This window comes from Schistocerca serialis, chromosome 5, assembly GCF_023864345.2.
Source record: "Schistocerca serialis cubense isolate TAMUIC-IGC-003099 chromosome 5, iqSchSeri2.2, whole genome shotgun sequence".
NCBI lineage: Eukaryota > Metazoa > Arthropoda > Insecta > Orthoptera > Acrididae > Schistocerca > Schistocerca serialis.
Window position 1 is genome coordinate 540728940 of NC_064642.1, and position 9623 is coordinate 540738562.

At 41.6% G+C, this 9623-nt stretch overlaps 1 non-coding gene across 1 annotated transcript; it reads right to left on the bottom strand.

Moving 5' to 3' along the window:
• Positions 1-7765: 7765 nt before the first annotated feature.
• Trnas-cga (transfer RNA serine (anticodon CGA)) lies at positions 7766-7840 on the bottom strand. The gene has a single exon. It is a non-coding gene; the product is annotated as a tRNA-Ser (tRNA).
• Between the last annotated feature and the right edge of the window lie 1783 nt (positions 7841-9623).

Below are 9623 nucleotides of genomic sequence, written 5' to 3' on the forward strand. Positions count from 1 at the left end.
CCACATATTCTCTGTCTTTTGCCCTCCAACGCTTCGCATTAGATTAGGTTTGCGGTTTCATCCTCTTCACCAAATAGTCTGCACTCAGGGGCTGCTTCGTCTATACTCATTGTGTGTAGGTGCTTCTCAAAATTCCCAGTTCCAGTCATAAGATCTACCATGAGTTTATTCTGTCTCTTGTTCAAGTACAGGGTTACAGAACTTCACTTGAAACAGGTCGTTTTTGGTTCAAATGGTTCAAATGGCTCTGAGCACTATGGGACTTAACTTCTGAGGTCATCAGTCCCCTAGAACTTAGAACTACTTAAACCTAACTAACCTAAGGACATCACACACATCCATGGCCGAGGCAGGATTCGAACCTGCGACCGTAGCAGTCGCGCAGTTCCAGACTGTAGTGCCTAGAACCGCTCGGCCACCCCGGCCGGCTTCGTTTTAGGATCACAGTCCAATATCCTTCGTGCTACTTCAAGATCCAACCATGTAATTTTGATTTTATCATCAACAGTGATCGTTAGGACAGCTTGCAGTCCAATAAATGGAGTCAGCGCGCCTGCACTGCTCAGTCTATTAGCTTGTTTATTGCCACTAATTTCTGAGTAACGATATTTGATTTCCTTACAGGGCTGACACAGATTTCAGAGCTGCTAAGCTGTATGAATAAATATAGATGCTACGATCGTTATAGCACGTACGCAAGTTCTCCTCAGCACACGCTCTGATAGTGGATATCTCCGCTTGGAATACTGTGGCCAGTCCCTCTAGAGAGACTTCTTTCTGTCTAGTCTAGACTGTATCTCGCACACTCCAATCCCAGCGTCTTCATCTGCCTTCGACCTGGAGGTAAAACAGAATATGTCTACTGAATGGTATGGTTCCTTCTTCCACTGCTCCATACCTCCAGTTGTTACCTTGAAAGGTAACTGAAAGCTATTCGTAAGCCGGCATTTCCCCAACCATTTCTATATTTACCACATTCACTTTATTGGTCTTGGAGTCTGGATATCCTAAATGTTTCCAATTATTTCCAGTGTTTAAGCTGGATGCCCCTGTCGCTGCGTCCTTTGTAGCCCAAAGATGTAGTGGGGGCATGTCCAGCATCGTCTCCTTCCCAGCATTGGGTGTGCTATTAATTCCGCCTGTTACAGCGTAGCAGGCCCGTCTCTGCACCTTCCCAATTCCTTAGCAGCCACCTTCAGTTCTACTTTATTCCAGTATAAGCTGACATAGGTGTTGTTATAGTGGCGTATATCTAGTACATCTGTGGTTTACACCACAGGCACTTCTGGTGTTCAAAGAGTACCTTTTGCCTTGCACCATATTTTCCTTACGTGAGGGGTCCATGATAGTTTCGTGTCCAGGGTGCCGGATGTGCTTCGTCGTAAATGGCACTACAACAATTTTCTCCGGACTGGCCCTCAGATCTCGTCTTCTGCACCAGTTTGCACAATATTCAGTCCACACTGTGCCCCCCCCCCCCCCCCCAACTAGAAAAAAAATGAAAATTTAAAAAAAAAAACAATTGAAGGAGGGAGAAAACTTTCGACAATGTTGATGGGACTAAACACTTCGAAATTCTGACGAAACTAGAAAGTAGACCAGTTGCTGGTCTGCCTGACACAACATGTATCAGCTGTTAAAAACTTTCCACAAAAAAACATTGCTTCGCTTTCATTGTAGCATCAATTTGAGAATTATAAACTTCCTAATAGTTAGAAAATGTGAAGACAGATAAAAAGGAATCACTGTTGGAATGACAATAATGGCTTTCGCTGCACTGCTGTGAGTCGATACAAGGTAGTCACAAATTTTGATAGGTAAACTGTTCTCGCATTTGCCGGCGTCCCCTATATGACGGGCATGGTGCAAGGGGTGAGGATTGGGGGGGGGGGGGGGGAGCTGGACAACAATGCTGCGGATTTCAGTTCTCCCTTGCGCTAATAGGTGATCGTAATGATGGTTAAGCACTGGTACATTTTAAAACAACTACTGTTTTAATTATTGAAGATGTAAGACACTGTTTGAAGCAGCACAACGTTGCTCAGCAGGCTGTAACGTTAGTCGCAGTGGTGTATGTTTAGGCAGTTTATAACTATCGCCATATCAACGTGAACAGCATTCACAGCGCACATGCACACACACACTTCTGTTTGTGACAAGTGGTGACAATAGCCTAGAAGTAAATTAAAATATTGCCAATGCCCCAGTTCCGATCAAGGTTACTGGTAGGTTAAAGGCGAGTGCCGGCATTGGAAGTCCCCTCCAAAACATTCCCTCTGCCCCCTCCCAGTCCGCTGCGTGATTTGGCGCAAAAGAAACCGACTTTTCAATGGACTGCAAGCCAAACAGCCAGCTCTGCTCCTTCGAGTAGAGAATGGTAAGTGAAAAAGAAATAGCTCCATTCAATAAAAAGAACATGGTTCAAGTTATACAACAGCTCGTCCAAATCCTTTGAGAGGTGAATGAAGGATTAAACGATACTTTCGAAACTATGCTCGGATTGTGCCAACGTGCTCAGCCATTTACGTGATGAAGATGTGAACATCTGTAAAACGCAGTAATCTAATCATGATTCGTGATTTCTTTTGTAGCAGGCCAAAAAATTCGAAATATGGAATCAGCTCGGGCTATCCACAAATCAAACGTACTTCTCAACTATGCTGATTGTGACACCAGAGTATGGATATTCTTTAATATTTCACTTGTAGAAATTCTCAAGAAACAGCTTAAGAGGCGAAGAATTCGGTTTCCAGATGTCATGAGGTAATAAACAGTAGAGTACAGGTATCTTAATGTCTACGAAGTAAATGTTTCTGATAAAATACAATTATTTGACGTTTTCTGATAAAATAAATTTACTTGATGCTATCCTTCAAAACACACACACACGCGCGCGCGCGAGAGCGTTATTTGCCTGACTGAATTGCCATAATGTCACCTGAAGTCCTTTAGTGATTTGTTACTAAGGGTACAAGCAATAATTATGTTGCATATAAACAATTAGCACAATGATTGGCCGTAACGATTCCAATTTACAAAAACGACATTTTGGTGGCTAGCAGTATCTCTGAAATTACCATATCTTACTACAACAGGGAATCTGTTCCTAATGTAGGTGAATAAGACAGCCAATTAGTCGCAAAAAAATGGTGATATTCAGTTAACCTAACCATAGTTTCAAAGGATTTAAACCGTCTTCTTCAGAAGGACAATAAACCTGTATACAGAATGACAAAAAAAATTACAATCAATACATCATGGACCAATAGTACGTATCACAGAAACTACTACCTACAACAAGTGTAGACATATCACAAACAATAAGATATATGCCAGCACAGGAATAGTAGTACCTACAAACTTCACATTAGCAAACAGTCACTCTGTAAAGCGATCTAACATCTCCTCATGAAATGTGTTGACAACGACCTGTACACCCATTTGTAAAAATTAAGGCCCCTAAAATCAAGGGCTTGTCACATCAGTGAAATCAATCGCATAAAATGCTAAATCATGTTAACAGGTACATGCCGACTGAGGGACAATCGAGAGCGTGGGCATCAGGGAAACAAATCCTGAGGCGCATGCGCCGATAAACATGTACGCTTGGTGGCATAAACACCCCATAAGCAAAAAAAATGGCTCTGAGCACTATGGAACTTAACATCTATGGTCATCAGTCCCCTAGAACTTAGAACTACTTAAACCTAACTAACCTAAGGACAGCACACAACACCCAGCCATCACGAGGCAGAGAAAATCCCTGACCCCGCCGGGAATCGAACCCGGGAACCCGGGCGTGGGAAGCGAGAACGCTACCGCACGACCACGAGATGCGGGACCCCATAAGCGTAAGCACATTTAAATTGCTAACAAAAACGAGTACAGAATAAATTGTTGAAAAAGACAAACACAAAATAAAATGTACTAGCATACATTAAGACTCTTATACGAAAATAATTATGTCTGTGTACAAGTAGGTTATTACGAGCATAATGACAGTAAACATGGTAATATGACTTCCAGTACACCACCATACCAAAACATACAAACACGCTATTAAATATAATGGCAGTAAAGAGCAAAAATTCAGAGGTTAATGTATAGTGACAAACGTAACAAAAGTGGATGACATAAATACCTTAGCACAACGTAAACAAAAACTAAACTCTATGCGGCCGGCAGAGGTGGCCGAGCGGCTCTAGGCGCTTAAGTCTGGAACCGCGCGACCGCTACCGTCGCAGGTTCGAAACCTGCCTCGGGCATGGATGTATGTGTTGTCCTTAGGTTAGTTAGGTTTAAGTAGTTCTAAGTTCTAGGGGACTGATGACCTCAGAAGTTAAGTCCCATAGTGCTCAGAGCCATTTTTTTAAACTCTATGCGCAAAAATTGTATAATAGAAGTTTGAGAAAATGAACCAACTTTTTTTTGCGAACAGTATGGATTTGAAGCCATGTCCCTATTGATTACTGCCCTTCTTGCTACTGCATTCCATATATCGATGCCTGTTCACATACAGATCAGTTGATCATCGTCTCGTCCCATGCAGACTAAATTTATAGTACGAATTCTTGTGAATTTGATCAATCATTCACATTCATCCTTTTCTATGATAATGTTATGCTAATGCACAGGGGAAAGAAAACTGAAAGTGTTTAGCTTACATCGTTGACGCCATAAACTGGCTTACGTTTCATGGAGGATCCTGAAATGCAGCTACAGAACAAGTATTATTTGCACCAATAATGAAATTGTAGGCACCTGTGATGTTCTCTCGTGATCACTAAAATCTGAGCGCCCAAAACATCTTAGAATCTATACTGTCAAATATTAGTTTTCATGGCTATTGTGTAGGCAGCACAGAGAGCAGTATAAGTTAAGCAATAAAGATCAACTGAAATTTATCGATGTTATATGGAAATGTTCGAGGTCTGCAACTGTGCTGTGAAGGTATGAAATAATTGCTACTGCTTCGGTCACTTTTTACTAATATTTAATTAATTAGCACGACTCGTTTCGGCAGCATGACGTCATAAAGTGCATTACTGTTGCATATGCATTACATTAAACTGAATTGTGATTTGTTGGGTGTGCCAGTGAGGTTATGTATTGAAATATAAAGTGGGAGTAGTGATGTGATTGTTACTGAGTTCTGTGTGCTAGACAACTAAAATTCCAGAAAAAAATGGTTCTATTTCAGTATATAACTTCACCGACGCATCCAGATAAATGCACCTTATCACAGTTCAGATTAACGTTAACGCATATGAACCTGTATGCAGCTAGTGATGACATCAGTCTGGCGAAATGCGTCGTGCTAATTATGTATCAGTAAGAAGCGACTGAGGCAGTAGAAATTTTTGCCTAAATAAAGTTCAAGAAGAGCTACTCTTAGTAAACCCTTTCTGGCACTATTGGAAGAGGTAATTGTGCTGCAAATTGTCTATTAATGTGGACCAGATCTTCACGTGGCATTCGCATATAACTTAGAGATACGTATGCCCTTTTCCAGTATGTTAAGCTCATGTTGGCCGCGCGGAGTGGCCACGCGGTTAGAGGCACCACGTCACGGATTGCGTGGCCCCTCCCGCCGGAGGTTCGAGTCCTCCTTCGGGCATGGGTGTGTGTGTTGTTCTTAGCATAAGTTCGTTTAAGTCCGTTTAAGTAGTGTGTAAGTCTAGAGACCGATGACCTCAGCAGTTTTGTCCCTTAGGAATTCACATACATTTGAACATTTAAGCTGAAGTTCACGCACAGTACGATGATATAATGTCTTTCATTCACAGTATTTTCTAAAAACAAAATTTTGCACATACGCCGAGTTGATGGTACTAACGCTTTTTCTTAACGATGGAAAACATAACACAAAAAATGTTTGTGAGGTTTGTACTATGACGAGTGCCAGAGACAAAAGATTAAATTGACAATAAACGCTAATTCCTCACGAATTCGATATAAATAAATTTTTTGTAGCACACTTACGGTTCATCACACAAATCCATCACATATTAACTAACAGAAGTTTAATAACCTTCTTTCCTCCTCGTTCTGTAACATGTGATGTGATAACAGTCATTAGCCTCGAAACGTCTTAGCCACAATCTGCCAGATACAAACAGTATCTCAGAAATTTTGTGATAACCTGAAGCTTAGTTACAGGTATATATAGAGCTGCCCTTCACTACACGAAATAAATGAGTCCACTATGGAGCTGCAGAAAGCTGTGAGGATTATCTTAGTGGTAAGCGATCAATCTGCATCTGCATATACACTCCGCAAGTGACCGTTCTTAAAATAACGATTCTCCAAATTTTATCAGTAGTTTTTCACAAAAAGTACTTCGTCTTCCGTCCAGGGATTCCCATGTGACTTCACGAAGCACCTCCGTAACATTTGCGTGCTGGTCGAAACTACCTGTAAATCTAGTAGCTCGCTCCTGAATTGCTTCGCTGTCTTCCTTTAATCCGAACTGGCGGGGTTCCCAAATATTCGACCGGTACTCAAGAATGGTTGGCACAAGTGTTCTATACACGGCCTCCTTTATAGATGGAACTTTACTGCAGTTTGCTCAAATGTATACACTAACTCACAGATGCGTAGTACAGACGTCATACAGTATGGTTACAATTAAAGTGCAGTTACTCACAGGTCCGGTGAAGATAGCAATTAACAAATGGCAGCAAAACTTTGTAGGTATGTCTGTGCGTTAATGCGGAGCAGATTTGCGCTGGAGAAACTTTAGCTCCAGTTTTGGACACCAGGCTCAAATCTGGCGCTGTGCATTGTATATAAAGCCCTGAATAAACAAATAAGCAACAAACTTTTATCCGTGGGTTGCCGACAATTGAGCGCTGCCATTGGTCAAATCAACGTCATGCGGTACAAGGCAGCCATGTTGGACCCACATAATACATGAGAGTAAGTGGGAAAATTGATCTAATTAGTGGTTGTCTTAGTATAGAAGGGTATGTGAAACATACGAACTCATATTAAGAGCATTAAAAAATGTGTCACCTATTCTGCGGTAAAGAATGCCACAGTGTTGTGCAGTAAACTGCTGTTCAAGGACAGAGGGTAGCAGCAGGTTTTTCCGAATACCAAAAGGCGAAATATTGCTGCATGGAATTGAAAGGAAAGGTGTGAGTCTACTATACCGCTTACAAAAAATAAAAATTTCTGTTGTTGTGCATTACCTAACAATGAAGTTGTATACTCCATTACATAGAACTTGTGACAGATTAATTACTGTCTTCTTAAGGTTATTTTATTCGCAGTGCAGTTATGTAAGAGCTCCAAATTCCATATCACATCATATTACATTTTAATATCTATTTTCATTTATTAGCTTCAATCCACATCTGAGCAATTTCAAATGGATCACAGGAATGGTGTTAAGAATCAGAGAAACTATTTAATAATTTCTCAACATAATTCTTCCCAAACGAGTCGCTGAAGACAATAAATTCCTACTTCCAGTTCTCTCTATTGAGTCCCTTATAAAGCTGCAAGATTTTGGCAGAGAGAAAAAGCTGGACACCGCTTGGAACCTACAAGAAAGTGTAATAAGGCCAGGGCATTACAATAAAATAAAAGTTGGTCTTGCTTAATCACTTTAAAATCATAGCGTTTCAGCAGCAGTTAAGCATGTCGTATAACAACAGATACTTCAAGGCGTAGACATAATTTTCCGGTGGTTTAAATTAATGACCTGGAGGAAGAGAAAACCACCAGTGTATAATGAAACTTCCTGGCAGATTAAAACTGTGTGCCGGACCGAGACTCGAACTCGGGACCTTTGCCTTTCGCGGGCAACTGCTCTACCAACTGAGCTACCCAAGCAGGACTCACGCCCCGTCCTCACACCTTTACTTCTGCCAGTAGAGCACTTGCCCGCGAAAGGCAAAGGTCCCGATTTCGAGTCTCGGTCCGGCACACAGCTTTAATCTGCCAGGAAGTTTCATATCAGCGCACACTCCGCTGCAGAGTGAAAATCTCATTCTGGACCAGTGTATAATGTTGTTGAAGGCAAAAACGATGAGGCTCTGCAGTTCAAAAAATGGTTCAAATGGCTCTAAGCACTAAGGGACTTAACATCGGAGGTCATCAGTCCCCTAGAACTTAGAACTACTTAAACCTAACTAACCTAAAGGCATCACACACATTCATGCTCGAGGCAGGATTCGAACCTTCGACCGCAGCAGCAGCGCGGTTCCGGACTGAAGCGTCTAGAACCGTTCGCCCACAGCGGCCGCCCTCTGCAGTTCCCCATGAGTGTTATTCCGTTGTTTGAAAATTTGAAAACGAGGTACCTGGTAAAGAATAGTAATATCAACAGCGGCAGAAAATGGTATAGCGGGAGCTATGAATAGGAAGGTAGGACAGAGTGTGTGTTACTGTGAACAGTTCAGTGATAGAGTTATTCTCGTCAGAGTCGACAGGAAACCAACACCGACAACAACGGTTCAGGTATACATAACGACGTCGAAAGCAGAAGATGGAGAGACAGAGAAAGTATATTGAACGGGTATTCAGTACGTAAAGGGAGATGAAAATCTAATAGTTAAGGGGGGTTGCAATGCGTTTGTAGTGGAGGGATCAGGAGAAAGAGTTACAGGACAATATAGACTTCATAGTAGGAGCGAGTGAGTAGAAAGACTAAATATCAGTTAGTAATAGCGAATACTCTGTTCAAGAATAATAGGATGAGGAGGAGGTATACCTGGAAACCGCCGGGAGATACGGTAAGATTTCAGTTAGATTACATCATCGTCGGGCAGAGATTCCGAAATCAGTTACTGGATTGGAAGGTGTACCCAGGAGCAGATACAAATTCAAATCACAATATAGTACTGATGAACAGCAGGCTGAAGTTGAGGAGATTAGTCAGGAAGAATCAACATGGAAAGAAGTAATATGGAAGTAATGAGGAATAATAAGATATGCTTGATGTTCTCTAAAGCTGTAGATACAGCAATAAGGAATAGCTCAGCAGGCAGTAAAGTTGAAAAAGAATGGACATCTCTAAATAGTGCAATCACAGAAGTTGGAAAGAAAAGAATAAGCGCAAAGAAGGTAACTGAGAAGAAATCATGGGTAACAGAAGAAATACTTCAGTTGATAGATGAAAGAAGTGCAAAAACATTCAAGGAAACTCGGGAATACAGGTCTTTGAGGAACAAAATACATAGGAAAAACAGGGAAGCTAAGGGAAAATGGTTCCATGAAAAACGTGACATCTGAAAAGAGTTGACTGTTGGAAGGACAGATTCAGCATATAACAAAGTCGAAACAACCTACCCTGAAATCAAAAGCGAGGGTGGTAAAATCAAGAGTGCAACGGGAATTACAATTTTAAACGCAGAGGAGAGAGCGGATAGGTGGAAAGACTACACTGCAAGCCGCTATGAGTGGGCGGGGGAGGGGGGGGGGGCGGAGCATAACTGATTGACTTGATAGAAGAAGAAACAGGAGTCTACAGGAAGAGTTAAGGGAACCAGTATTAGAATCAAAATTTGAAAGGGGTTTGGAAGACTTAATATGAAATAAGGCAGGAGGGATGGTTAACAGTCCATCGGAATTTCTAAAATCGTTTGGGAAAGCGGCAAAAAAACTACTGTACACGT